Source organism: Gadus morhua, chromosome 18 (genome assembly GCF_902167405.1).
Source record: "Gadus morhua chromosome 18, gadMor3.0, whole genome shotgun sequence".
In the NCBI taxonomy this organism is placed as follows: domain Eukaryota; kingdom Metazoa; phylum Chordata; class Actinopteri; order Gadiformes; family Gadidae; genus Gadus; species Gadus morhua.
In genome coordinates, this window is record NC_044065.1 from 5,601,417 (window position 1) to 5,607,244 (window position 5,828).

The 5,828-nt window shown below is 51.3% G+C and overlaps 1 protein-coding gene across 2 annotated transcripts in view; it reads right to left on the reverse strand.

Moving 5' to 3' along the window:
- The window catches only part of dock1 (dedicator of cytokinesis 1), a 189,843-nt gene that overhangs the window by 70,659 nt on the left and 113,356 nt on the right, over positions 1-5,828 (reverse strand). The window lies entirely within an intron of this gene.

Genomic DNA, 5,828 nt, shown 5'->3' on the forward strand with positions numbered 1-5,828 from the left:
GATATTAACCTCTGACGTTATCACAGAGATATTAACCTCTGACGTTATCACAGAGATCAACCTCTGACGTTATCACAGAGATATCAGATATTAACCTCTGACGTTATCACAGAGATATCAACCTCTGACGTTATCGCAGAGATAACAACCTCTGACGTTATCACAGAGATATTAACCTCTGACGTTATCACAGAGATATTAACCTCTGACGTTATCACAGAGATATCAACCTCTGATGCATGCACTGAGGGGGGGGGGGGGGGGGGGGGGGGATGCATTCCCCCCCCCCCCCCCCCCCCCACTCCTCCTCCTCCTCGCGGCGCCAAGCCCCCACTCGTCTCATTTTAGGGGCTGACCGCGGTGAGGTGAGGGGGGCTGTTTACTCCGGTGCGGGAGGGGCGATGCATACGCAGAGCCCTGCTTTAAGGTGTTAATTAGGTGATGGTGGAGAGGGAGGGGGGGGGGGGGGGGGGGGGAGAGGGTGAATGAGGATGAGGAAGGGGATAGGTTTTCCTTTCTCCCCCTCCCCCCTCTATCGATCGTGCCGATGCAGAGATGGGCTGGCGATTATGGAAATGTTCAATTGCACACACAAAAAAAAAACACACACACACACACATAAGACTGCTGCCCAACATACACACACACACATTAAAAAACACACAAACAAATATACACACACACACGAGACCACTGCCCCACACATACATACGCACACTGCAAATGCATAGGCCCGCACACACACACACACACACACACACACACACACACACACACACACACACACACACACACACACACACACACACACACACACACACACACACAGCATCATAACCAGGGGATCAAAGTGCTATTGAGTCCAGTGTTCATGAGAAATTCCACTTGAGACACACAAGCAATCAGCAATGCTCTGGAGTGCAGTCCGGAGGGGAGAATACCCCGGCTAATAAGATAGACTGAAGCCTAAGTACTGGGGATGGACTGGGCTGTCACAGATAACCCACTGCAAACAATGATATGTTCATTTATATTCCCGTCAATCTCTGTGTTAATCCACAAGGCAGCTATTGTCCGAGCAGAATCCCTCCAGCCAAAGACCGAGACGGAGAGAGACAGAGGGAGAAAGGGGGAGAGGGAGAGATGGGGAGAGAGATACAGAGGGGGAGAGGTAGAGAGAAACAGAGGGAGAGAGAGAGCCAGAGGGAGAGAGCGAGAGAGAGACAGAGGGAGAGAAAGAGAGGGAGAAAAAGAGAGGGAGAGAAAGAGAGGGAGAGCGAGAGCGAGACTGAGGGAGAGGGAGAGAGAGACTGAGGGAGAGGGAGACCGAGGGCGAGAGAGAGAGAGAAAAGCACTGTATTGAGCGAGCCGTATCTGTGAAGAAAATAGTAATATCTCTTTATTACCATTTCACCGAGTACAACTTCACTGTGTACTTGGGTGGGGGCCGAGGGGTGATTATATACAAACCGATCGGAGCAGTTGATCATTTCTTAAAGGTACAGAGCGCAGTATAGCCGCCAAGAACAGCCACCGCCGCCGCAGCCCTGCATCCTCCCACACTTTGTTGCAGGGCCTGGGCGCCGCTGCAGTGGCCCACAGCGTGCCCACTAGGCACCCACTAGCCATGGTGGAACCAGGTCCTCACTAGTGCTGCAACATTAATCCAATCGCAATATCAGCCTTTGCGATTGTATAAATGCAAAAAATGCGAAAAAAAAAAAGAAAATGTTTTTTATTTTATTTGTGTTTTCTTATTTATTTTTTTCACAGCAGAAATGCCTTTATTTTGAAAAAGAGATTTTTTATCATTTATTTAATTTTGTAAAATATTGTTATTTTAAAAACAGTACTGTACAATTTTTTTTTTGTTTTTTGTATTTTTTATGCTAGTTTTAGATTTTATGTTTGAGTTGAGGAAGAAACATTTTAAAATCATCAGTAATCTGTGTGCATTTTCCTTGATAACCAAGCAAGTAGACTCATGACACCATTTGTCTATCTTATCGCAAATCGCAATTTTGTCCACAATAATCGCAACAGGACTTTTGCACCAAATCGTGCAGCACTAGTCCTCCCTGGACAGGCCACGTGTTCAGCAGCACACGGCCCTCTGCCCTGAGCCTCCAGGACACCGCAGCGCCGACCGACAGCGGCGGACGGGGCGCTGGGGATCCTACAAGCCTTGTCAGGCTGTCCTTCTGGCTCCTCCGGAAGAGGACAGACAGACAGACTGACAGACTGACGGCAGGGTGACGGCGACAGAACTGCTCAGCGGACGACTCAGGGGCTAGACGGGTGCATGGAGACGCACAAAAGGACGCGGTGCTTCTCGTTCATGTTCTATTCACCCTCTCATGCGGGCGAGGGCTGACAGCTCCAGCAGGTCTCACTAAAGACAAACTTACAGCGCCGGTGGACGTGGTGATGGGCACACGCCCTGGACTCTTGTGTAGAATGGACCGGGAAGCGGATGTGCTGATAATGGATACCAAGTCGCTGAGTCAAGCCCCTAAATCGCTCCATTAAGTTGTTGGACCTGCAGCTGTGGCTGTGAGCCTGCGTTAAGGTCTGAGAGAGGGTGGGGGGGGGGGGGGGTGAGTGTGGGCTCTCGACCTGTAGTGACAGCCAGCCCTCCGAGGGGACACCAGCGACGGTGTCTGTGATGACAAACCGAGCAGAAACTAAAGAGAACCTCTTCCTCCTTCCCTTTCCTCCCGGTGCCGCTGACGTGCCCGGCGTTGACGGCCGGAGCGACAGCCAGGAGCTGACGCTCTGAGCTCTGAGCTCTCCCCCCCCCCCCGAATCGATGGTGACAGCTGATAATGCCAGAGTCAGGGAGGGGGCCGGTGGACACAAAGGGGGAGAGGGGGGCTGATCGGACCGCCGCCCCCGTCGGGTGTCGCTCACAATGCAGGAAATCAAACGCCGGACCCCTGGGGGCCGTGCTCAGAGATAATGGAATCAATAGGACAGCATTGTCACTCCGCTGACTGCCTGCCTGCCCCCCCCCCCCCACCCCCCCCCGGCCCCGCCCACCATCCACCCGACAAACGACTAGCTTACACAAGCAGATTCTCGCAACCATTCTCGATAGAAAAAAGTAAACCATAAAAGTCGGTTTCGGTTTCGAGTCCTGTGCGTCGCCATGCCGACACTCGAGAGCAGCGACTGTCAATTACCCAGAGGCCGTTGACCCCGGGGGGGGGGGAGGTCAAACGCGCACAGCCCGGCAATCAGGAGCGGCGGTGCAGAGGTCAAAGGCTCGGGGTGCAAATGTGATTTTATCGTTTTATTAGATCCTCCAAGTGTCAGCCCTTCGCCTCGGCTAGGAACACTTCACGTCAGCCCCGGTCAGAGGGGAGTCTCGGAAGAAACGAAAACACGACAACAGAAAGCCTTTAGCGGTCGCAACGGCCCCACGGGTCGTTCTGGTCCGTCCGTCTGTACATGTTCTGGTGCTAAGTACGGGGTTACTGGGTGTGTGGAGGAGCCAGGGAAATGTCAAAGCGAGTGATGGCACCAGGTAAAGAGGGGACACGATGGAAAAATAGATTGATGTGAGGATATGGGGGAATGGGGATACCAGTAGCGTTCTGCTAGCGGCGCTTTTGTCGTCGCCTCTGTAGATTTGGATCAACTAGGCCAAGGAAACCTTAACGTTAACGCGTAGGATAAACCACACAAACCCAAACGTTAACATGTTAGCGTGGTTTGTATGGTTTGTGTGGTTTGGCGTATACGCCAAACCACGCAAACCAACGTAAACACACACATTAAACCACACTGACAAACGCTACACACTTTAAAGCACACAAACCAACGTTAACACACACATTAAACCACAATTTTTTACAGAATGGCTATGTTTACAGAATCGTAATTCATATATCGCTGAAAAACCTGTGGCTTGGGGGATGTAATGGGATTGCAGAGAGAGCAGAACAGCAGCAGCGTGGCCAAAGCCATTTCTACAAGCCTCTTCAACTCGCCTCTCAGGCTTTGATTGTTTTTTCCTCCGTCGTTGAAAGGACGAGGTGCCAGCGAGGGCACTTCCAGACCTGCCGTTTTTCATCTTTTATTTAACATGTTTTGCTCCGTTTCTGTTTTACTAAGCTCACCTTTAATATGAACAGTTGTTTTTTTACCATAATATTGTTGTTGACCAAACAACTGGCACAACACATGTTGAATTATTTAAGTTGCCGTTGTAGTCTTCTGTTACTCTGCCATGAAGCAGCCTGCCAGCAAACACACCGTGAATAAAAATTCCATAATGTTTCCCTTTAATGAAAGAGCATATCATTTGATGCGTTTGAAGTGTGTTGCTGCATATTGATATTGCCCGTAATAAAATGCTGTGTGTTTGTGTGTACTGTGTGGTGCATTATTTTATAGAACGTCAGAACATATTCAAACATTCCTTGACATTCCAATTTGATATTCATTTGCGGCTGTCTTGCCAAAAGCAAAACACGATCATCCTATAGACTGTGACACACAAACGTGCAGAAGAATCTGCAGAAACAGCAGCAGCAGCAGCATCGTCTGGGCAACAGCATCCCATCACCATGGCAGCAGGCTGATTCTAGGGCTTTCCCTGGGATGGGGGGGGGGGGGGGGGGGGTCTGAACCACGCACCACTGAGAGATAACTGAGCACGGGATTCTTGGGATTCTCGCTTCCACACAGAGAACGGCTCATTCCTCTCCGCCCATTCGACGTTATGATGATGTAACGGACCGGCTCTCATGTGTGCGGAGACCACTCCGGACCAGTTTATGCCAGAAATAAAAATATGGAAACAACCGAACCGTCTGCCAGGATACAGCGGAGGAGAGCGAGGCAGAACAAGAGCGAGAGAGACCAACGGAAGATGGATTGAGAAGATGGGAGATTGCGTCAGAGTGAGAGAAAATAGGAGACAGAGAGAGAGATACAGAAACAGGGAGAGACAGAGACAGATACAGACACAGGGACAGAGAGATAGAGGGAGGGACAAAGAGAGAGTGGGAGAGATAGAGTGAGAGAAAGGGAGAGATACAGAAACAGGGAGAGAGAGAGAGAGAGAGACAGGGAAAGAGATGAAGATGGATAGAGAGAGAGTCAGGGAGAGAGAGACGGAGAAGGATGGGAGGGAGAGATAAAGATAAACTCTCAGGAGGGATCCGGCCAGAGGATGGTGAGAAGACTCCAAATCAAACCATGCGAGTAACCATTCATTCCAATAAACTTGTGACCACGGACCAGATCACGGTTCACACACATCCCTCCACGCACACAGCAACACACTCCCGGCACACACAAAGTGACACAGCCGTCAGGGTAGGGTGAGGGTCACCAGTGGGGGGGTGGCGGGGGTCATCTTCAGCTCTATGACAGCTACTGACGAGGCAGGTGAAGCAGGGAGACGGGGGGGGGGGGGGGGGAACGGGGCTGAGGGGTGAAGAGGTGTGGGCTCAGCTGCCGCCATAAGGACTCATGACCCCTGTGTACGCCGAGAGCAGTCAAAGCTTCATATAGACTTTAATCTCTCTCTCTCTCTCTCTCTCTAGTTCCCTCCCTTCTCAATCTCCTCCTCACAAGCTCTCTCTCTCCCCTCTCATTCTCTCCCTCTCTACCTCCCATCTCTCTCTCACTCTCCCTCTCTATCTCCCATCCCTCCCTCTCTCCCTCCCTCTCTATCACTCTCCCTCTCTCCCTCTCATTCTCTCCCTCCCTCTCTCACTCTCCCCTCTCGTTCTCTCCCTCCCTCTCTCACTCTCCCCTCTCGTTCTCTCCCACTTCCCCCCTCCCTCCCATCCCTCTCTCCCCCCTCCCTCCTTCTC